We start from the raw sequence: 24,718 nt of genomic DNA on the forward strand, positions 1-24,718 counted from the left end.
GCTGGGGTTGGGTGCGACAAGTGGGGGTGAGGCAGTAACACCCAAGAGAACCAATGTCACAGCGGGCTCCCCGGGCAAGAGGGCCACTTCCACTGGAGCAGAGGTGCAGAGCGAGGGGTTCCCATCACCAGACAGGATGGAGGAGCAACTACCATCGACCAGCACTGGGGCACTGCCTACACAGGTATGGGGAGCTGACACAGGAGCAAAAGTGACAAAATTGGGCAGCTCAGCTACAGGAGGGCTTGCCCCTGGGGCATACAAAAGAGGCAGCCTAGGGAGGCCCTACATGGTCGTCAGAGCACCAGGCTTAGCTAGTAAGCTACATTTAGCGGTCAAGAAGCGTATTTGACACAGGGAACTCATTGATATATTCTCACTCCTGGAGATACAAGCGGAGGGCCTCGATTTGACCATGGTAGACAAGAAGGAAGAGGAGAAGAGAGAGAGAAATAGGATAAGTAGAAAAGCTTTGATAACTGGCTTCACTCATTAAGGATTTTTTGTTAAATTATTTTATTTATGCTTTAGCATTTATAACAATTTAAACAAATTACAGTTGCTTCTCACTCGATATAGTTTTGTTGTACAAACATGCTTCCAAATTAATGTAATAAAGGTGTATTATGCTCCACTGGCAGGGTCAAATATGGTAGTTCATTATGACGATGATGCCCGCTCCTCGGTCCAGTATCTCTAATGCCATAATGGAATTTGCTAATTCACAGCCACACAGTTACTGTGGCATTCCCAAGGGTTAACAGTTTATCTACCCGATCCATATGCACCAATACCACTCCCTTAATTGTCTTCTCTTGTCTCCTTTCCAATTAAATATTTCTGATAGGCTCTCCAGTACTGTTTGGGTCTATTTTTCGGGGGGATCAACTCCTTGTATATATCTGTCTGAGTATTACAATATAACATATCAGCATGACATTCTTTTAAAGTCGGCAAAGGGCCACGGGCCCATCTCATGACCACCCTGGGTTTTGCCGGCAGCGCCCCCATGGACTCCAAACACTGATCTCCTTCCTTTACACCTCTGTCATAGCCTAGGAGAGCAAGGAGGGTTGTGCGCCCTACCCGGTTCCCCCACAATATCCTCCAGCACGTTAAACACGTTTTTCCAGAAACACTTTATGCCCAGGCAGGTCCACGTCCTATGGAGAAAGCCCGCCTCTCCCTCTCTGCATCTGGGACAGTCTGCCGCTCTGCACAACCCATACCTGAAGAGCCCAAGAGGTGTGTAGTATGTTCTATTAATGAATTTAAAGTGTATCAGGCGGTGTCTGCCATTGAGGGATATGTTATGAGTCATGGAGAAGCAGTAGCACCTCTGTGCATCGGTTAAGTGTATCCCTAAATCTATTTGCCATTCCACCCTTGCTTTCATCAATCCATTCTTGCGGGCCTCCTCGGCATGTGCATAGAGTCTGGCCACTAGCTTTCGGGGTTAAGTGTCCACTATAATCATGGAAAGGGCCTGCATGTCTGGTGGTTCCAGCATATCTTCCTCCGGCAGTGCACCCATAGCATGACGGGCCCTATAGTACTGATACTGCATTAGTGGGGACGTTGGGTGCACTTGTTCAGTAACCAACTCCCAGCTGTCCATCATGCCCTCATGGAAGAAGTCTACCATTGTCTTGATGCCCAGTTTTTGAAACATGGCAACGCCGTTCTTGTCTCGCCCCAGAAGGAACCAGACACACCACCCCAAAGGTTTACGAGGAGAGTATAACAAGGAAAGCCCCAGTCCGGCCATGAGACTGTGCCACGCGTGGGTTGTCGTGTGTAGGTAGTCGAGAGCCCCATACCGCCTAATGGGAGGCTGAAATAGCTGATATGGCAATGGGAGCGGGGCTGACATATCCCATTCCAACTTCAGTTGAGGCAGCTCAAGGGAACCATTTATCCAAGAATGTGCAAACATGGAGTGGGTCACTCTATAATATGTCTCTAAGTCAGGCGCTTTGAGCCCACCCATTTAGTGTCTGGCTGGGCCTGCATTTTTAGCCTGGAACCCTTATCATAATCTAGCCAAGCGTCCCTGACAAACTGCCTCTAGCCTTGTGTATCTTTGACTCATATATCCATAAGTATTTTGCGCAGTGCTGAAACTTCTCTACTATGATACAGGTCATAACCGCTGGGGATAAGACATACAGGGAGCTGCTATAACTGGACCCCAAGGAGCAAAGAATGCTGCTGGCTTAAAGAGACACCAAGAGACTGTATATCATCTGCGGCCTGTAAAACATAATTTTACAACTAAATAACGGCAGATGCCCACAGTTACAGCCATTACAGCGGAGACGGATTGCTTACTGGCTGCACTGATCAATATGGGTAAAAGTGACAAAAACCACTCCAAGCTACAATTTGATCAGCGCAAAGCACTTAAAGCAGAAGCAGAGCAGATGGCAGCGTCGGACCCTGGGGCAGAGGCCTCAATGCAGGAGGAAGAACCTGATCTAAAGCAAATACTAGCTGCAATGCAACAGAGTTTGGCTAAGACAGACAGTAAAATGGACTCTCTATTCTTCAGAATGGATAGAATGACCGAAAGACTTGACAAAAATGCGGAGCGCCTTCATCAGATGGAGAAAGGCATTTCAGATATGGAGGATGATTACACAATGTTGAACTCCAGCCGGTGATAGCCAAACTATTGAATTACAAGGACCGTGATGCAGTCCTAAGACGAGCAAGAGAACTAAAGACCCTACAATATGAAGGGATGGAAATCTCACTCTACCCTGATTTCACACAGCAAGTACAAGAGGCAAGACGGCAGTTTATTGCAGGGAAAGTGCCAACTACGAGAATTAAAAATGGATTACCACATGCTTTACCCGGCCATGCTTCGAGTAATGGTGGATGGCAAGCCAATGCTATTCACGGACCATAAACTGCTTGTCCAATTCTTGAAGGGAAGGCTGGCCAAGGTGGGATGGCAGGATGTCAATGCTGCCTCTCCCTAAGGGCAGATAGACAACTAATGTATATGGGACGAATGCTACTGCTGTCAATATATGAAAATCAGTTAGACATAGCTGAAGTGTCTTGGTGCAGCACATATGGTTGCTTGAATTGGTCAATAAGGCACGGTTGCATACCTGGACAGTATGAGGTCAATGATAGACACTGTTTGAATTACAATGTGGTTCTGGGGTTTTGCCGGGGGGCGAAATATAATGCATGGCTACAGGTGCCTCATAGCTAGTGGGCACTCCCCACATGTGGGTGGGTCTACCATAATGATAAGGTGGCCGGATGGATGAGAGGGGTAAAGGTGCGGTTGGGTAACATCCAACCCAACATGTATCCCACTTGTTTCAGTGGCTGATTTAATATCAGAGCAATGAGGGGGAGGGAGAAGTATGCATATACAGAAAAGGGCAAAAAAAAATAGGCTAGGGTGGCGCTGCAATGGTGCAAACCATCCATTAATCTGTGCCTTATGGTGGCGGTGAAAAAGTTCTGCATTGCTAACGCCTGGGAAAGCATCCATCATGGCCTAATCAACCTACAGAGGCTGGAGTATTTCAGTGACAACAGGGTGCACCTATCCACAGAGGGGACGGAGGTTTTCTGGGCCAACCTCTGGGCAGCCAAGCGGCTAGTGGGCTGCGAATAAAAAGGATCGAGTTGGGGGTAGCCGTCTATGCACGGTAACCCACATGCGGCGTGGCGGCAAAGAAGGAAGATGGGGAGGCCACACCCAGCCCAGTGGGGTGGCAGGGTTACCTACCTTGGGATGCCTTACCGCAGGGTAAGGCACTGACTGGAGGGGGGTACACGAAAAACACCACTCGCAGCCTGTGTCCGCTGGAGGGCTGGACACAAGGAATAATCAAAGGTAGCGAGTTAGGCCTAAAAGGAAAAGGAGTACCCCTGAAACGAAACGACAAATGCCAGCGCCAAGGTACTCAAAGAGCTAACCATTTTGATTTATGGCTAAATGATTTATGGGCATGTGACATGCAAATGATGTGTGATTTATGGTAAAACCTGTGAACAATTATTTATGACCTGGGATTTGAATAAATGTCAGAGGGATCTATGACAAGAACTGCAATTAACATACTTGTCAAGATTTGTGATAGGAGAATAGTTAGAGAACGTAATTAGAGAATGTAAGTGCATTTACCAGTGTGTCTGTGTCCCTGTGTGCCTACTCGTATACTTCTGGTGGGGCATATTATATATTTAATCGTTTTATGGACATATATTTTATTATTTTACTGATTTTTCATACTTACTGACGCTAGTAGCGCTTTTTAATCTCAGAAGGTGCAGGTGTGTCAGAGCCCTCCCTTCCATTATTGTCTCTTTTCTTACCACGTAACAGGTCTGCAGTCTAGCTGCTGCCGGTCCCAGAGCTGTGGGCTCTGACGTTTCTAACCGGCATGCTTATCATAGACCCGATGCAGCCGTGCAGCAGGTGCGCCGCTGGAACGCCGAGGGAAAGCCCGTCTGTGCCCGTTTGTGTCTGACCGGGGCCGGGGGCCAATGATTATGCTCTGCCTCAGGCAACTTCGAGACAGATCTCTTACTCATCTCACTCTCTCCACTCTTTAGCAGAAGGCCCGTGATGTAAGTACTCTATGAAATGGCCTCAGACAACCTTACAAATTGGGTTTGCGAACACTGCAGCTAGTCACCCCAGACTTCAGTTGCTTGTAGTCCTTTATATGAGGAAAGCAAAAGGACTAAAATGTGGTTCAAATTATTGACCCTTTAGCTTGTGCTATGATTAATGCTCGTTCCTTGACTAAACATAAGTTGGAAATCGAAGATTTGATTGGTCACCACAAGTTAGATTGCCTTTTTATTACGGAATCTTGGGCTAAAGCCGATTCCAATCCGGATTTTATTGCGACAACGCCTCCAGGATACACCTTTTATAGATTGGATAGAACCACGGGCAGAGGAGGTGGTTTAGCTATTATATGTAGGTCTTATCTCACATGCTGCTAATCCCATATCTAAGATCTGTGACGGAATGTACTTTAAGATTCGTCAAAAAAACTCTGTTCTACTTGGACTTTTGGTCTACCGGCCTCCAGGTCCTTACTCCAACTTCCTGCAGTATTTGCCTAATTTGATTGAGCCGTGAGCCATTTCCACGAAATGTATTATAATAGGGAATTTTAATTGTCATCTTGACGACAGTCAGTACCCTCACATTAAGGAATTTTTCAATTTCATGGCGGTCTTTGACTGGGAACTTAAAGTTAAATCTGCCACTCACACGGCTGGCCACATATTAGATGGGATATTTGCCCGTCCTGAGGACCAGGTGATGGTGACAAACATGCCACTTGAGTGGACTGATCATCATCTCCTAACCTTTAGGTGTACGAATGTACATTCCACTCAACACATTAGTGTTAACCGTAAATCTGTGAAACACTGGAACCGTATTAACCCCTTCTGTGCCGCGGACCTAAGGGTTACGTCCCGAGGCACAATGCTCCTGGCGCTCCCTCCGTGGGCTTCCCACCCACCCCCCAAGGCAGGGATGGAAGGGGAAGCCCTTCCTCTTCCCCTTCCACCCCAACCCCCCTGACCCCCCAGTGACATCTGATGACGTCAGTTGCGCGCTGACCTCATCAGAGGCCACTTCCCCATTGCGCTGGGAGCTCAGCTTTCAGCGTGATCAGAAGAGAAATGCAAAGCATTTCTCTTCCGATCATGTGATGGGGGCCTGAGAGGCTTCAAAGGGAAGGAAAGGAATTTCCTTCCCTTTGAAGTCTCTCAGAGCATTTCAAAAGCCGGATCGTAAAGCGATCCGGCTTTTAAAATGCCCACTAGACACCAGGGATTTATTTTTGTATGGAAACTGGCATGAGGGGAGCGACCCCTTGGGCAAGGGGGGCAATATTTTTCAAGGCCTTTTCTGCCCCCCCCTGGAGGCGCCAGGGATCTTTTTTTTTGTTTTGTTTTTGTGTTTTTTTTTAAAGTTGGGGCGCGACCCCTTAGGCAAGGGTCGCTCCCTCGGGGGCAAATTATATCTAGGCCATTTCTGCCCCCCTTGGGGGCAGATCGGCCTATTGTTATTAGGCCGATCTGCCCCCCTTGAGGGCAGAAACCTCTAGGGCACAGGGCTTTTGTTTGTGTTTTTTTGGGGGGTTTTTTTTAGAGATGAAGAGCGACCCCTTAGGCAAGGGTCGCTCCCCTGGGGGGCAAATTGTATTCAGACCATTTCCGGCAGATCAGCCGATATTTGTTAGGTCAATCTGCCCCCAAGGGGGGCATAAACCACTAGGCACCGGGGATCTTTTTTTTTGTGCCAATGCCACGCAAGGGGAGCGACCCCTTAGGCAAGGGTCGCTCCCCGGGAAGGGGGAAATTTATTTTAGGCCATTTGGCAGATCCGCCTATTGTTATTAGGCCGATCTGCCCCCAGGGGGGGCAGAAGCCACTACGCGCCAGGGATAATTTTTTGGGGTTTTTTGTTTTTTGTTTTTTAGAGGTGGGGAGCGACCCCTTAGCCAAGGGTCGCTCCCCTGAGGGGCACATTGTATTTAGACCATTTCTGCCCCCCTTGGGGGCAGATCGGATGATTTTTGTTAGGCCAATCTGCCCACATGGGATTTTTTTTTGCGCCAATTTCACGCAAGGGGAGCAACCCCTTAGGCAAGAGTCGCTCCCCGGAGGGGGAGGCATACCCCCACCCCAAATAAATGGGGCCAAAGTTGTTCTGCCCACCAGTGGGCAGATGAGGCAATTACCCCTGATCCACACCCCAGGGGGGCAGAAAGTCTACTAGATGCCAGGGAATAAAAGAAATAAATATATATTTGGGCCATGAGAGCTTGGCTAACTTTCAAAATCGGCCCACTTGGAATGGTGAGGGCTGCACTTTATGGACTTTGGGACACTGCCATGTAGAAAAATCCACAAGACCTAGACACATCTGAAAACTAAACATCTGGGTGATTCCAGGGTGGTGTTTCACATGCACCCGCACCATTTTTGTACCCACAAAGCCCTGCAAACCTCCAACTTTGCTGGAAATCACACATTTTTCCCACATTTTTGTGATGGAACCTTCCGGAATCTGCAGGAATCCACAAAATGCCTACCACCCAGCATTGTCTCATCTATACCGATAAAAATTCTGCTGCACTTGTCAGCCTAAAAATGATTTTTTTTTTGCAAACTGCCCTTTTGGACCCCCTTAGGTTCCCCCTCAATATCGACATGTTTTTGGCTCTTCCCTTTCACAAGCACTTGGTCCACCTCCACAAATGAGGTATCATTTTTACCGCAAGACTGAGGGGAACATTGGGTGGTATAAAATGTGTCCCAGTGCGGTGATCCCACACAGAAATGTGGGGGAAACGTGTTTTTTTTTTAGCAAAATTTGAGGTTTGCTTAGGAGTCTGGGTAAGAAAACATTGGGGGATCCACGCATGTCACACTTCACTGGACTCCCTCGGGTGTCTAGTTTTCAGAAATGTCTGGGTTTGGTAGGTTTTTTTAGAGGCTGCTGAGCCCAGGACCAAAAACGCAGGTGCCCCCCGCAAAAACAGGTAGTTTTGATTTGATAATTTTGATGTGTCCAGATAGTGTTTTGGGGCATTTCCTTTCGCGGGGATTAGGCCCACCCACAAAACTGAGGTACCATTTTTATCGGAAGACTTGGGGGAATGCTGGGTGGAAGGAGATTTGTGGCTCCTCTCTGATTCCAGAACTTTCTGTCACTGAAATTAGAGAAAAAAGTGGGTTTTGCCATATTTTGAGGTTTGCAAAGGATTCTGGGTAACAGAACCTGGTCAGAACCCCACAAGTCACCCTATCTTGGATTTCCCTAGGTGTCTAGTTTTTAAAACTGCGCAGGTTTGCTAGGTTTCCCTAGGTGCCGGCTGAGCTAGAGGCCAAAATCCACAGCTAGGCACTTTGCAAAAAACAGCTCTGTTTTCTTTGTGAAAATGTGATGTGTCCACGTTGTGTTTTGGGGCAGTTCCTGTTGCGGTTGTTAGGCCTACCCACGCAACTGAGGTACCATTTTTATCTGGAGACATGGGGGAACGCAGAATAGCAAAACAAGTGTTATTGCCCCTTGTCTTTCTCGACATTTGTTCCTTCCAAATGAAAGACAGTGTGTAAAAAAGACGACTATTTGAGAAATGCCCTGTAATTCACATGCTAGTATGGGCACCCCGGAATTCAGAGATGTGCAAATAACTACTGCTTCTCAACACCTTATCTTGTGGCTATTTTGGAAATACAAAGGTTTTCTTGATACCTATTTTCCACTTTTTATATTTCAGTAAATGAATTGCTGTATACCCAGTATAGAATGAAAACCAATTACAAGGTGCAGCTCATTTATTGGCTCTGGGTACCTAGGGTTCTTAATGAACCTACAAGCCCTATATATCCCCGCAACCAGAAGAGTCCAGCTGACGTAACGGTATATTGCATTAAAAAATCTGACATCGCAGGAAAAAGTTACAGAGTAAAACGTGGAGAAAAATGGCTGGTTTTTTTTCACCTCAATTTTAATATTCTTTTATTTCTGCTGTTATTTTCTGTAGGGAACACTTGTAGGATCTACACAAATGACCCCTTGCTGAATTCCGAATGTTGTCTACTTTTCAGACATGTTTAGCTTTCTGGGATCTAGCACTGGTTTCTCACCCATTTCTGTCACTAACTGGAAGGAGGCTGAAAGCACAAAAATTGTAAAAATGGGGTATGTCCCAGTAAAATGTCACAATTGTGTTGAAAAATTGGGTTTTCTAATTCAAGTCTGCCTGTTCCTGAAACTGGGAAGATGGTGATTTTACCACCACAAACCCTTTGTTGATGCCATTTTCAGGGAAAAAACGCAAGCCTTCTTCTGCAGCCCTTTTTTCCAATTTGTTTGAAAAAAACTTAATTTTTGCTCTATTTTGGCTAATTTCTTGATCTCCTTCAGGGGAACCCACAAAGTCTGGGTACCTCTAGAATCCCTAGGATGTTGGAAAAAAAGGACGCAAATTTGTCGTGGGTAGCTTATGTGAACAAAAACTTTATGAGGGCCTAAGCGCAAACTGCCCCAATTAGCCAAAAAAAGGCTCGCCACAGGAGGGGAAAGGGCCTGGCAGCGAAGGGGTTTAAAAGCATCAGCTAGGCCCAGCCTCGGTTGCAGGTTGAGAAGCTGCTGTAAATCTCTCTATGTCTGCTCTGGACAGTTTTAATTGCGGTATTAATACTGCAATCAATCAACTTGCTCCGCTCAAGACCTTGGCCCCTTCAGGAAACAAAAAAATCAGATGCCCATGGTTCACTAAGGACCTCACGGTTTTACAAAGAAAATATCACCAGCAAGAACGACAATGGAAGTTAGCTCCTAATTCAGTAGAGAAAGATAAGCTTAGAATGGTCCTGAAGGCTTATAAAGATGCTAGTTTTAAGGCCAAATCAGATTATTTTACTCTAAAGATTAAGGGGGCATTGAATGCCCCTAGAGAATTGTTTAGTGTGGTACGGGCCTTGATGGGGCCCCCTTCCTTGGCTTAAGGTGGAGAATTCTCAAGAATTTTGTAATAAGGTGGCAACTTTTTTGGAAAATAACATTTTACAAATTCACTTGAGCTTTAATCACTCTGAAGAGGCTTTACGCCTCCTTGATTTCTCGAATAGCACTTCAGATAATGACATCCCTTTGCTTACCAACTTTCAGCCATTATCTCCCGATAGGATCAAAGAGATTTTAATGGGAATTAAGTTGGGCTCCCCGAATGATCCTTGCCCCCAATACATACTACAGCAGGTTCCAGAACTAGTTGCCACAGCTCTTGTTCCGGTTCTTCAGGAGGTTTTTTCCACAAGAGCCTTTCCTCCATCTTGGAGGGAAGCGACAGTGATTCCTCTGAAAAACCAACTGGACCAAGCAGCACATGATTTGAGCAATTTACGGCCTATTTCTTTACTCCCTATTCAGGATAAGTTCTTTGAGAAACACATTAAGAAAGAGCTGGCCAGTTTTCTCCATAACTCAGGAAGCTTAGACTTTTCCCAACATGGGCTCAGGAAGGCCCACAGCACCGAATCTGCGCTCATTACCACCTCAGACACTATTTGTAGGTTAGTGGATGAGGGGCAGGGAGCAGTACTAGTCCTATTGGATTTATCTGCTTCAACACCATCTCACCTCAGATTATAGTATCTTGTCTCCATCAAGCAGGGATTAGAGATACGGCACTGAAGATTTTGGAATCCTTTTTAGGTGTCAGACCGATTACAGTGAGCTGGGCCGATATTAGGGCCCCGGCGTATTGTCTACCATGTGGTGTTCCACAAGGTTCTGCTCTTAGGCCCACCTTATTCAATATCTATGTTGCTCCTCTAGCCAGACTGATTTGTTTGTATGGTTTCATGTCCACCTCATATGCTGATGATACCCAATTGATCATCTCTGTTTCTAAAACAAATTGGGAGGAAGTGGCAGATCAGTTTTATAATTGCATGCGAGAGATCAACCACTGGATAAGTCAGAACTGGCTTAAGCTGAATGGTGACAAAACAGAAATTTTGTTGTTCGGCTCTAGTAAAGAACTGTGGAATTCTCAATGGTGGCCTCCGGAGTGTGGCAAGCTTCCCGCTCCTGTTACTGCCACCAGATACCTAGGAGTCATTTTTGACAACTGTCTTTCCTTTACGCCCCAAGTGAACTCCATTATCAAAACAAGTTTCTGGACTCTGAAAACACTGAAATAAATCCTTCCTTATTTGCAGATGGAGGAGAGAATTGCGGTTATCCTTGCTTTAGTAATGTCCAGATTGGATTACTGCAACTCTTTGCTGCTCGATCTGGATAAATGGTCACTTAGGAAGCTTCAGCTGATTCAAAATAATGCAGCCTGCTTGATTTTAGCTCTCCCTCGCTCAGCTTCTGCTAGCAATAGCTTGAAATTACTGCATTGGCTACTGGATGCTAAGCGGCTTATATTTAAAACTCTATGTCTAACTTTTAAGTCTGTACATGGAGGTGGAGCTGACTACTTGGCTTCGAGGTTATGCTGGTATAAGCCGAGTCAGCAACTCAGATCAAAAGAAGCTTACTTGATACAAGTTTGTCGTACTCGGAGAGCTAGATGGGGAGATTAAGCCTTCACGGTTCCTGCGGCTAAACACTGGAATTCGCTTCCTTTGGATATAAGAAAAGAGCATAATTTTCTGACCTTCAGGAGGTTGGTGAAAACCTTTTTTTTTCCTCTATAATCTCTTTTCCCTGCCCTCCTCATGCTCCTTAACACTTACTGTTCTCATCTTAGCGCTTCGAGGCCACGGCCGGAATGCGCTGTATAAATACCAAAATACAAATACAATACAAATAGTTCCAGGTGGTCTGTAGTTATCATAAATGGAGAGATCTGACACAATGACACAATGATTTATGGCCCTTATAAAGAATACAAGGGTGGTCTTGGTATACGTCTATGTTAATAAACTGCTGCCAATATTTCCCACAACCAGAAAGGGCTCATGTATCATTATTTCGGGAGTAGGCTGCATGGAGGGGTTTTTATCAGTGACCCTCCACAGCGACATCTGAAATGATCACATGAACCAAGATAGCTTTTCCACCAGAATAACACATTTCACACAGAATAATTCAACATGCTTTTTTTTTATTTAAGGGATGCACGTTAAATTTTATAATGCAGTTACCGGTAGGGCAAATGGCAACAAGACAATTAAAGAATATTTTGTTCTTTTTAATCATGTGTTTGACCCAGCCCCATTATGCTCTCAATTACGGGTACTCGTGATTAAAGACTGACTACCTCTCAACCATCCTCATTTGTATGGTGCTATCTTCCTTTCACTCATTTTCACACTCCAAACAAGTAAAATGCCTTCCGTGGGCTTCAGTGCAAACACACGCACTGAAAGTATTCGTCACCCTCCAAACACTATTTCCTCTGCATTTATTTAAAACGGCTTGCACTTCAAAAACGCTCGCTCTCTCACCCTCCTTTAAAACTCAGGAAGCCGAGAGCGGTAGGTCCCTGGCAGACTAGCACTAGGGTGAAAACCCGTCTGTAAATTTCACGGACTGCCCGTAATTTCGCCCTGCCGTCCGTTGTCCGTGATGAAAGGCTTAACGGACAGCATTTGTCCACAATTTTAGCATTTCACCAAAATGACAATGGAGGCAGGGCGAAATTATTGGCAGATCAGTTTCCCCAGCTGGATTGAAAGGCAGGGAGTCTCCTGTGCTCTGAGGGAGGGAGGGTCAGACAGATAGGAAACAGACCTTCTTGCCAGGGTGTCTCCTTCGCTAAAGAAATGCAAATGTGCACAACTGGTAAATCTGCAACTAGAAAGGGGCTTGGAGACCTGCATTGACTTTAACCAAAGGAGTCACTTGAAGCTTTCTGATGGCAAAGATATTTTCATTTAGAAAGGTACTGTAAGGGTGAGCTGTGGAGTGTGTGGTTTTAATGGAGTGTTATAAAAAATGTTAGTACTAGGTATAAACTGTATATTATTCAAATCTGTATCTGAGAAGCACTTTATTTATTATAACTAAATGTATTTGCGCATTTTGTAGCAGCGTATATTATGATGCAATTTTATTTATATAATGCTTACTACCCCTGACGAGGCTTCAAATGCATGTTTAAAATAAGGTCTTACACATTCAGTTCTTTCAGGGACCTTGGTACCTCATAGTACTAAAAACATTGGCAAAGCCAATAGGTCTTGTCTTAGTAAGAGTTATTGGCTTTGCCAATGTGTTTTAGTCATGTTATGCACCAGAGTGGCTGCTGTTCAGCATAGCTAAACGTTAGTGGCATAGGGGTGTGGAGTGGAGTAGAGTGGCATAGGAGCAGTGGCGTAGAGCCCAGTGGTGCAGGGTACAGTGCAGTGGGGTGCAGTGCAGTTGTTTAGAGTGCATTGGCGCACAGTACAGTGGTTTAGAGTGCAATGGCATGGAGTGGCGTGGGACAAAGTAGAGTGACATAGAGTGCAGTGGAGTAGAGTGGCATACAACAGTGGCAGAGAGCGCAGTAGTGTAGAGTGGTGCAGTGACATAGACTGCAGAGTAGACTTGCGTGGCAGAGAGTGCAGTGGTGTAGTGTAGAGTGGTGCAGTGCAGAGTAGAGTATAGTGCTGTAGAGTGCAGTTGCGTAGAGTGGAGTGATGCAGAGTAGAGTGGCATAGAGTGCAGTGGCGTAGAATGCAGTAGTACAGAGTAGATTGCTGTACAGTACAGTGGCGGAGAGTGCAATGCTGCAGAGTAGAATGTCAGTGCAGTGATGTAGAGTGGAGTAAAGTGGCACAGAGAGCAGTGGCATAGAGTACAGTGGTGTAGAGTAAAAGGCAGTGGCATGGGGCAGAGTAGAGTGGCATAGAGTGCAGTGGAATAGAGTGTATTGGTGCAGAGTGTATTAGTACAGAGTAGAGTGGTGTAGAGTATAGTGGCGGCCAGTGCAGTGTTACAGAGTAGAGTGTCAGCGTGCAGTAGTGTAGAGTGCATTGAACTAGAGTTCAGTGGTCAGAGTGGCGTAGAGTGCAGTAACGTAGAATAGATTGTTTCACAGTAGAGTGAAGTGGCTTAGAGTGGAGAGGTGCAGGGTAGAATGGAGGTGCATAGAGTGGCATAGAGTGTGATGGCATAGAGTAAGGTGGTGTAGAGTGCCATGGCATAGAGTGCAGAGGTGCAGAGTAGATTAGAGTGACGTACGGTGTATTCATGTAGAGTGCAGGGGCATAGAGTTGAGTGTTACAGAGTGAAGTGCACTAGCATAGACTGTATTAGCTTAGAGTGCAGTGGCGTACAGTGGAATGTTGCAGAGTGACATAGAGTGGAGTTGTGTGGACTAGATTGATGTTGCCTAGACTGGAGTGGTATAGCGTGCAGAGGAGCAGAATGCAGTAGTGTAGAGAGGCGTAAAGTGCATTGGTATATAGTAGAGTGGTACTGTTATGCCGCGACGCTCCCCGCGGCCGCGGGCTCCGGTTACCGCGGCGCGGCACGTTTATTCTGCCGTGGCAGGCGCCCGGGTCGCGGAGAGTGCCGCGGCCGACGCTCAGGTCGCGGGGGTTGCTGCGGCCCGGGCGGGAGCCATGGAGGCTCCAGGGAACCGGTCTAGGGGTCGCGGCACTCGCCGCTTGCCCTATTTCAAGTTCTGCCGTAAAGGCAGAAGCGGCAGAGCCTGAGACCCCGAGGGGGTTCAGGCATGGCCGCATCAGCGCTGTTTGCGCTTAACATTTTTCTTGCATGTCCTTTACTTGCCAACCACGTACCGATGTTCCTGGATCAAACCGAACCCTTACACTTGGGGTACTTTATACTTGTCTTTCTTCTTCCCAGCATGCTGACCACTTCCTGTCTGCCCAGCATGCATTGTTAAACACACATACCTCATTCACTATTGTTGTCTTCTCCCCAATCCAAGATGGTGGTGTTCTACTTCCTGTTTCTTACTTCCTGTCCAGGGGTATATAAGGGGATTCCAACTGCTTGTCCATTGCGTTGCAACACTCCTTGGTGGTAGTCACGCTCCGATTGATCTCCTCCTGCGAATCCTGTCTGTTCCTGTCCTGCCTTGTTTTCCAGTCTTCCTGATCCTCGGTCCTAACGCCCTGGTGTCCTCCTTTCATTTCAGGGAGTTCCTGTGGAGGTTTTTTACCCTACTGGGGTTTTTCCTCTGGGACTCCTTCTGGAGGGCACGGACTGTAGTGGTTTGCTCATACCAAACAGCACCGTGGCTACTGGAAGGGGTCGCCCCTACCTCGGCCAGAGCAGAACCTACCGGAACAAGGATCGTTCCCCTACGCCTCTCGACGGTAAGACCATTGAAAACCGTGACAGATTGCAACGCCAAAAATTCCAGTTGCAGTCCGGTACTATGGATAACCCAGTGGCAAACACGGAACCTACTAACCAGGACCTACTGGCGACGATACAACAACAGGCTCAAGAACTCCAGCAATTACGTACTGAGAATACTGTTTATCGACAAGCCTTTGCCTCCAGGACCACAGATGTCCCTGCAGTAGCCACCTCTACACCTCGATTTTCCGGGGATCCCACCACATTAAAAGAATTCCTGGACGCCTTGACGGTGTACTTTGCCTTTCGCCCCTCGCAATTTGTACAAGATAAGACCAAGGTGGGGTATTTGATTAGTGCCTTATCAGGGCCAGCCTTGGCTTGGGCCACACCTCTAGTAACCAGAAACGATCCCTGTCTATCTAATTATTCCACCTTTATCACTACTTTTAAACAGATGTTTGAACGCCCTGGACTCGAGGCGTCAGCAGAAGAGGCTCTTTGCGAAGTCCAACAAGGGAGTCAAGATGTCTTACAATACATCACCCGTTTCAGACAATTAGCAGCAGAAACAACCTGGGTGGAACGTACCTTGGTGACACTCTTCCGTAGAGGTCTCAGAGAGGACATCAAGGATGAACTAGTGCATTCTGCCAGAATAGAAAACCTCAAAGGATTGATGGACCAGGCACTAACGATAGAATATCGGTTGAATGAACGAAGAATGGAGAAAAAGAAGAGTCGTTTGCCTTCTCACTCAGTACCATCTCGTCCCTTCGCCCATCGTACCGAGGAAGTCCGTCCTGAATCCAAAGGGAATACCGAGGAAGAGCCCATGCAGATTGACACAGCTCGCGGACCTTTATCCGCCAGTGAAAGGGAACATAGACGAAGGAAGGGGCTTTGTCTATATTGTGGTGCAGCTGGTCACCTAATTCGCGCTTGCCCCATTCGTCCAACCAAACCCTTGGGAAACGCCAACTCCCGTCCTCAGTAAGAAGGGTGAGGACGGGATATTGTGATATACCTTCTATTTGCTCTTCCAGGGAGGAAGGAACTGCTCTTTTTCTCTTACCAGTTACCCTCCATTTAACTGATGGCCGGGAAGAAAGAACTTTGGCCTTATTGGACTGCGGAGCCAGTGGCCTCTATTTAGATGAAACCTGGGCCAAAGAACGACAGATAACACAAATACCCAAAGAAGTACCAGAACAGGTACATACCGTTGATGGGTCACTCTTGGCCTCTGGACCTGTACAATATACCACCCCTACCTTCTGTTTACAGTTTGGAAAGCACCAGGAGATTCTCTCGTTTGACTTAATTTCATCACCACACCACGTCATGATCCTGGGGATTCCATGGCTTGCACGGCACAATCCTTACATCAACTGGGAAACAAAAACCATTTTGTTATCTTCCCATTTTTGTCAACACCACTGCTATCCGGCCGGGGATTATTGGTCCCCAAAAAGTCTCTCAACAGTACCTTCTCAGGTGGGAGGATCCATTAATGTCCTACAGGGAGTTCCCAGACATTATCAGGACTATATCGATGTATTCCAGAAGCCAGAAAAGCCTGAATTGCCACCCCACAGAGAATACGACTGTGCCATTCCTTTAGAACCAGACACAGTAGTTCCTTTTGGGCGGATGTACTCTCTCACAGAACCAGAGAAACAAATTTTGAAAGAGTACCTAGATGAGAATCTACAAAGTGGGTTGATAACTCCCTCCTCTTCACCCGCCGGGGCTCCTCTTTTCTTTGTACCAAAGAAAACCAAAGATTTGCGTCCCTGTATTGATTTCAGAGGGTTAAACAGGATCACTATTAAAGACCGGTATCCGTTACCCCTCATAAAGGACATCTTAGAAGCAGTCAGAGGAGCCAAGAGGTTCACCAAGTTGGATCTCCGAGGAGCTTATCATCTACTACGAATCAGAGAAGGTGATGAGTGGAAGACCGCCGTTAGAACACCTTTTGGTCACTACGAATACAGAGTAATGCCATTCGGACTCACTAATGCCCCATCCATCTTTCAAAGATTCATGGATTCTATCTTTTCTGATCTTTTGCAACAAACAGTGGTGGTGTATCTTGACGATATCCTAATCTATTCGGTTCATCCAGAGGAACATTCCAAGCATGTTCGCCAAGTCTTAGAGAGACTCCAACAACATCATTTGTTCTGTAAGCCTGAAAAATGCGAGTTTGATCAGATAGAAGTAAAATACCTGGGATACTGTATAAACCAGACCGGAGTTGCCATGGACTCAGACAAAGTACAGGCTATATTGAATTAGCCATCTCCTTCTTCCATCAAGGAGACTCAATGTTTTCTGGGGCTAGCCAACTTCTACCGACAGTTCATAGCAGACTTCGCCCAGAGAACCAGTTTCATTACTCAAACCCTCAAAAAGGAACATCTGAAGAAAGGGTTTTGTTGGACACCAGGCGCTGAGTCAGCCTTTCAGGACTTAAAGAAAGCCTTTATTCAAGCCCCTATTCTTCGACACCCAGACACCAGCAAACAATTCATTGTTGTCACAGACGCCTCAGAAAGAGCCATTGGGGCTGCCTTGTTACAAAAACAAGACGATGATGACCTAGAACACACTGTATTTTATCTATCACACATTCTATCTGATTCTGAGCGAAACTATTCCGTGCTAGAACACGAATTACTCGCCTTAAAAGTCGCGTGCACCGAATGGAGACACTTTTTGATGGGATCAAAAGAACCCTTTGAAGCCCAGACCGATCACAGAAATCTACAGTGCTTAAAAAATTTTCAGTGCCAAAATAGCCGGCAGGCTCGATGGGCCTTCTTCTTCAGCCAATATGACTTCTATATCACCTACATCCCTGGTTCTCAGAACATCCTAGCGGATGCCCTGTCCTGACGTTACCCTGGGTGCGGTGATTCCGCGGTTCAAAACTTATTTGACAACAATAAAATCATAGGGGTAGCACAGACTTTTTTAGATCAAGTCAAGTCCGAATATGCCCATCTACACGAAACAGAACTAAAAAAGTTACGTCCGCAGCTGCACACAGATCATGACTATTACTATTGTGATAAGGCCCTGTTTTTACCCACTAAAGCAGTGCAAATCGAAGCTTTACGCATGTGCCATGATTCCCCTATCGCAGGTCATCGAGGAATGAAAGCCACTCAAGATCTTTTGCTTCGCTCTTTCTGGTGGCCAACTCTCAAGGCTGACACTGAGGCATATGTGTTATCCTGTCCTACGTGTGCTCAAGCCAAGACACCCCGAACCAGACCTGTGGGGTTACTTCGCCCATTACCTGTTCCCCCAGGCCCATGGCATACCATATCCACCGATTTTATGTGCGCATTACCTTCCTCAATGGGAAACCACGTCATAATGGTAACTGTGGACTCCTTCACCAAGATGGCCCACTTCACGGCCTTGAGAAAGTTACCAACGGCAAAGGAGTTAAGTCAGATCTTTACTCAAGAAATCTTCAGGCTACATGGGTTACCCCAAGTTATTATATCAGACAGGGGTCCTCAATATATCTCCCGATTCTGGAATCAATTCTGCAAGACCTTGGGGATCCAGGTGGCCTTATCATCCGGGTTCCACCCACAAACCAATGGACAAATGGAACGACTCAATCAGGGTCTTGAACAGTACTTACGTAGCTTCTGTAACGCTACACAAAGTAATTGGGCTCCCTACCTACCGCTTGCAGAATTCTCCTATAACAACTCTCTACACAGTGCCTCTAAGGTCTCTCCTTTCTATGGCTCTTACGGTTTCCATCCCAGGGCCTTCCCAACTCCCCTGAGATACAACTCCAATCTTCCCGCCATCTCCTCCTACGTTCGACAGCTACGGGGTATACAACGAATTATCCATTCCAACCTTGTGTCCTCCAAGTCCCGCATGAAGAAGATAGCAGATAGGAGACGCTGTGCGGCTCCTCTATATCAGGTCCATGATAAGGTCTGGCTCTCCTCTAGATTCCTACCTCTCCGACTCACCCAAAACAAATTCAAACCCCGCTTTTATGGTCCCTTTCTAATTCTCAAAAAAATCAACCCAGTGTCTGTGCGTCTTCGCCTACCTCGGACATGGAAGATCCACCCGGTATTTCATGGCTCGCAATTGAAACCTTACCGTCCTGATCTTTTTCATAGGCAGTTGCCCTGTCCCCCTCCTCTGTTGGTTGACAATGTGCCTGAGTACGAAGTTCAGGAGGTCTGTGACTCTCGGTTTTTCCATGGGCGCCTCCAATACCTTATTCATTGGAAGGGATACCCTTTGAGTGAGTGTTCTTGGGAGGATGCCTCTTCAGTCCATGCTCCTCTTTTGCTCCGCCGCTTTTTTCGGCTCTTCCCTCACAAACCCGGGGCCTCGGGGGGGCATACTGTTATGCCGCGACGCTCCCCGCGGCCGCGGGCTCCGGTTACCACGGCGCAGCACGTTTATTCTGCCGTGGCAGGCGCCCGGGTCGCGGAGAGCGCCGCGGCCGACGCTCAGGTCGCGGGGGTTGCCGCGGCCCGGGCCGGAGCCATGGAGGCTCCAGGGAACCGGTCTAGGGGTCGCGGCACTCGCTGTTTGCCCTATTTCAAGTTCTGCCGTAAAGGCAGAAGCGGCAGAGCCTGAGACCCCGAGGGGGTTCAGGCATGGCTGCATCAGCGCTGTTTGCGCTTAACATTTTTCTTGCATGTCCTTTACCTGCCAACCACTTACCGATGTTCCTGGATCAAACCGAACCCTTACACTTGGGGTACTTTATACTTGTCTTTCTTCTTCCCAGCATGCTGACCACTTCCTGTCTGCCCAGCATGCATTGTTAAACACACATACTTCATTCACTATTGTTGTCTTCTCCCCAATCCAAGATGGTGGTGTTCTACTTCCTGTTTCTTACTTCCTGTCCAGGGGTATATAAGGGGATTCCAACTGCTTGTCCATTGCGTTGCAACACTCCTTGGTGGTAGTCACGCTCCGATTGATCTCCTCCTGCGAATCCTGTCTGTTCCTGTCCTGCCTTGTTTTCCAGTCTTCCTGATCCTCGGTCCTAACGCCCTGGTGTCCTCCTTTCATTTCAGGGAGTTCCTGTGGAGGTTTTTTACCCTACTGGGGTTTTTCCTCTGGGACTCCTTCTGGAGGGCACGGACTGTAGTGGTTTGCTCATACCAAACAGCACCGTGGCTACTGGAAGGGGTCGCCCCTACCTCGGCCAGAGCAGAACCTACCGGAACAAGGATCGTTCCCCTACGTCTCTCAGCTTCGACGGTAAGACCATTGAAAACCGTGACAGGTACAGCGTAGAGTAGAGTAGAGAGGGATAGTGTGAAGTAGCATAGAGTACAGTGGTAAAATGTGGAGTGGTTCAAAATGGAGAAGAGTGCAGTGTCTCACAGTGCAGTGGCATGGAGTGGCGTAAAGTGGAGTGATACAGAGAAGGGTGCAGTGGTGTGGAGTGGTGCAGAGCAGCGTGGAGTGGAGTATGCATGGTGTGGTAACACACTGCCATTACAGACAACTCATTTTTTATTGAAATGACCATTACATTTGCACAGACATATAGTTTTTCAAATCAAACTATACTGTGCACAGACGATGATGTGTGGGAATTGCATCACCTAATGCAATGATTTGTTTTAATCATATAAAGGTATTTGTTTCCAGCACAGTTCAGAATGAACAAAAATGTGCTTCATTTGTACTTCTATTTCTGATATATTCTGAAGTTTATTTAAATGTTATGTGATAGAAAAAACTGTTTCCTAACCCCATCATCCAGCAAGATTGTATTTTAAACATGCATTTGAACCCACGTCAGGGGTCGTAAGCAATTACAATTAGTACAATTACATCATAATATAAGCTGCTACAAAATGTGCAAATACATTTAGTTAAAATAAAAAAAGTGCTTCTCAAATACAGATACCTCTCACTTTGAAGTCAGAGAAAGAAAAGTAAACACTAAGTTCCCACCGAAGACAGAGCCTGACATTTGACTTTGTTCTTTGAATGCACAATAAATGTGATAAGAACTTGATTTACAGGCCTGTTTACAGAAAGGGAGCACTTGGAAGGATACTGTAAATAAGGTTTGGGCAAGGGAAGGAACGAATTCAAGCTGCATAGCCTAAAACAAATAAACCAGCAAATTGAAAGCAACAAAATGTGAGTTACAAACCACAAGGCCAATGACAAGCAACGGGCGGAATGCATTCCCAAGGAAGCACTATGAATGTACTTAAAGTACTTTGTGGGGAAAGTCCAGTATTTTAGTCCAGTCTGTATCTTGCAGAGGTTTGGCCAAATCAATCACCCAGGTAGTATGATGAGAAGACCTGGAGTGGTTTCCATGTTGCAGGAAAGGTCTGTACACCCATTCTATCAGTTTGCCACCAGTTCCTATGGTGTAGAGCTTCTGGCACACCTCTTGTAGGGTTAGTTCTAGGTGACAGACATGAAATAAGGCATTTAATGATTATTTAAAGTGGTTGTAAGTAAGGAGTTGACCTGGGTGAAGATGGTAGACTGTCACAAGAGTTTGGAAATTTAGTAGCTTGCCGTCCAGAAACAAATCCCCCAACTTTAAGACACATACAGCATGTCACTGATTGAGTTGCTCTGAGCGCAGCCATCCTGTGCAAGTTGGAAGGCTTAGCAAAGATAGTGAGGAGCACAGGGTTTCTTTGTGTCAGTGAGTTTACAGGTTCTAGCAAGGCAAGAGGAAGCTGTGCATGATAACCCCGGATGGTTATCTGTAGAATGGTCAGTAGGAAACAATGAGCAGTGCAGTAAGCCCTCCTTAAAAGTCATTACTGATAAACCCCATGTCATGCAGGGAGATGGGCAGAAAGCCAGCGGGCCACCCATTGGACATGTGCAGCTGAATAATAGCATTCTAAGTCCAGAAGGCCTAATCCACCCGCAGTCACAGGTAGCTTTAGAGTGGAAAGAGCTACCCGACGGTGCTCCAGCGACCAAATCAGATGTGTGGCATGTCTGAGAAGGAATGAAGGACGAGCAGGGGAAGGCTTGCAAAATAATACTATCATTGGGGTAGCACACCATCTTCACCATTTCCACGTGGCCCACTACTGAACACAGAAGAGAAGACCAAAAAGCAAACTGGGCTTGGAGGGACCGTGACGCTCTGCTGAGATTTCCATCCTGCAAATCAGTGGGAGAATGGTAGATGTCAATCACTAGGTATCGAAAGGCAACTGGCTCCCAGTTCAATCTGAGATCTAATTGTATATAAAGGGGAACAATACCATATGTTAAAGAAACACTGAGTACATTTTAAAATATTTACAGTTTGTTTGTGCAATTAACATCCCAAATATTTTGAAGATTCTATGTGTACTTGACACTTAGGGATAACCCAGATCACTAGTTTGGCATTTGCTCAATTTCAAAACCATTTTAAGAGATGGACAAAGCAGGCAATTTCCTTGCACAACCTTGCAAGGGCTCTGGCCCCTGCTGGCCCTTCACAAGCACGAACAGCGGACCATTACATCAGAAGAGTTTGCCAAGGTGGACGGGTGTTGCTTGTTCAACCACTTGACAGTGCCTTTTCTGTTTCTCTCCTGTGTGCAGAGAGAACTCCCCAGGTACCCAATACCTTTGGATAGTCCTGGTGGTTCCATCTTGTCTGATTTTAGGATTTGTCCCACCTTGTTCTTCTCTTCCTCATTTATCCAGTTCTGAGCAACAACCTTTTGAATCTCTTGCTGTGGATCTTCCATTTGATCTCGATTTCATCCTCCTCTTTTATTATCTTTTATTGGTAGTCGGGGTCCCAGATCTGAGATAAATGTAGAGTACCAGACATAGGGGGTCATTCTGACTCCCGCCGGCCGCAGTAACCGCGGTGCCGGCGGGAGCCGCCAGAATACCGCTGCGCGGTCAGAAGACCGCCACGGTTATTCTGTGTTTCCCGCTGGGCTGGCGGGCGACCGCCAGAAGGCCGCCCGCCAGCCCAGCGGGAAACCCCTTCCCACGAGGAAGCCGGCTCCGAATGGAGCCGGCGGAGTGGGAAGGGTGCAACGGGTGCAGTAGCACCCGTCGCGATTTTCAGTGTCTGCATGGCAGACACTGAAAATCTTTTAGGGGCCCTCTTACGGGGGCCCCTGCAGTGCCCATGCCACTGGCATGGGCACTGCAGGGGCCCCCAGGGGCCACACGACACCCCTCACTGCCATCCTGTTCCTGGCGGTCACAACCGCCAGGAACAGGATGGCGGTGAGGGGGTCGGAATCCCCATGGCGGCGCAGAGGATTCCTCAGGGCAGCGGAAAACCGGCGGGAGACCGCCGGTTTTCCGTTTCTGACCGCGGCCACACCGCCGCGGTCAGAATGCCCTTGGGAGCACCGCCAGCCTGTTGGCGTTGCTCCCGCGGTCGTTGACCCCCATAGACTCTAGTGCTGTGAGGCTACAGACAAGTTGTGGGTAACTCACATCCTGACATTAGGTGTGAAATTGTCGCCCACACCATCTGCCATGCCTCTTAAAAAATAAATTAGGCTGAAAGTCCATGGGCAGTTGGGGTGAGCCAGATGTTTTTGTTCAATTTATTTAAACTAGCCTAAGGTTACTTACCTTAATGTTTCCCAAACTGTTTGCCAGGGATTTTAAAATGTTCAGAAACATAATAAAAACGTTGCAGTTACTTTCTCTTCAAGAAAGATTGGGAAGATTTGGGTCGGGGTGATGGCCTTGACACAGTACTGAAGGTCATTGATTTACTACTGAACAAGGACGTAATGTGACACCTGAATGTAGCATACCAGGAGGCAATCACAAAAAGACCACAGTGAATACATAGTGCTATGTTAAAAAAATAGTAAATAAATGCACTGACAACATAGTGAGGCATGGCCTCTCTTGTGTGTGTCTGTAAAACTGACCTTTGTTCTTGAATTTTTGTCCTGAATTTTGACCCTTTATCCTGAATTTTTGTCCTGAATTTTGACCCTATGTTCTGAATGTTTTACAGCCCTGTCAAGAATTTGCCTCAGTGCCAGGTGGTCTCCCTTACTAGCCCCGCTCCCAGCCTGCACAGCACACACTGTCCCTGCACCTACCTCAGGATTGATCTGAAAGTGCGCAGCGCCCGCTCCGTGTGACTTGGCCTGACTCGTGCAGGTCGGTCAGAGAGGCGTCGAAGGCGGCAGGCAGGGGCAGTGCTGAAGTGCGGGCTCTTGCGGCGGGAGGCACGACTTATCTCGGCCGAGGGTCGGAGTAGGAACCGTCACTGCTGGCAAATTAATGGACGAGGTGAAACGGTGGGGTGTCTTCTTACGGAGACTACTCGCCACTCCCCCAGCCCCTGAGGAGGTTGGCGGCGCAGACTGGATTTCCTCATATATAAATACCCGCGCCCCACCCGAGCCATAGGTTTCGTTTCTGGACCGCTCACAGTTTCGTTTCACTGGTTGTTAAAGAGCCGGTGTCTCATTTACCTGTTGTTGGCGCGCAGGGTATTATGTTCTTCACAGACACGTCTGCCCACTTTCGTGTTTATGACGTCTATTGTTGTCTCTTGGTATGTTCCTGTTCCGTACTTCTTTCTATTATGTGTGTGTTGAACGTCAGCTGGGTGGGTGCCAGGGCACGGCTTACCTCTGGCCGGTATAGCTCTCCTTCCAGTCTGCTTGCTTACATTTACCCTGCAGGGACATAACTATGTATGGATGGACGTGCAAGAGGTGCAGTAGTACCAGGGGCCATGGCTACGAGCGGGACTACTGCAGCGTAGGTATGACATCCTCGCTTCCCACTGGCAGTGTGTGGTTTGTCCATCGCTCAGTTTACCTGCTTACTGTTTCACTTTCTAGGGCAATGTCGTAGGGACGTCGGAGAGAAACATTTATCAGGAGCCAGATCTCCTCTCATCATACTGGAAGACTGTGCCTGTGTGTG

At 47.1% G+C, this 24,718-nt stretch overlaps 1 protein-coding gene across 2 annotated transcripts in view; it reads right to left on the minus strand.

The window, feature by feature from the left end:
- Positions 1–24,150, minus strand: part of LOC138284870 (interferon alpha-inducible protein 27-like protein 2A) — a 58,719-nt gene extending 34,569 nt beyond the window's left edge. The window contains exon 1 of one of the 2 annotated variants that reach the window (XM_069224094.1): positions 23,881–24,150. The gene's annotated coding sequence lies outside the window, so the exon portion shown is untranslated. The remainder of the gene's footprint in view (positions 1–23,880) is intronic. The other variant, XM_069224093.1, reaches the window with a different exon arrangement.
- Between the last annotated feature and the right edge of the window lie 568 nt (positions 24,151–24,718).

This window comes from Pleurodeles waltl, chromosome 3_1, assembly GCF_031143425.1.
Source record: "Pleurodeles waltl isolate 20211129_DDA chromosome 3_1, aPleWal1.hap1.20221129, whole genome shotgun sequence".
NCBI classification, from domain to species: Eukaryota; Metazoa; Chordata; class Amphibia; order Caudata; family Salamandridae; genus Pleurodeles; species Pleurodeles waltl.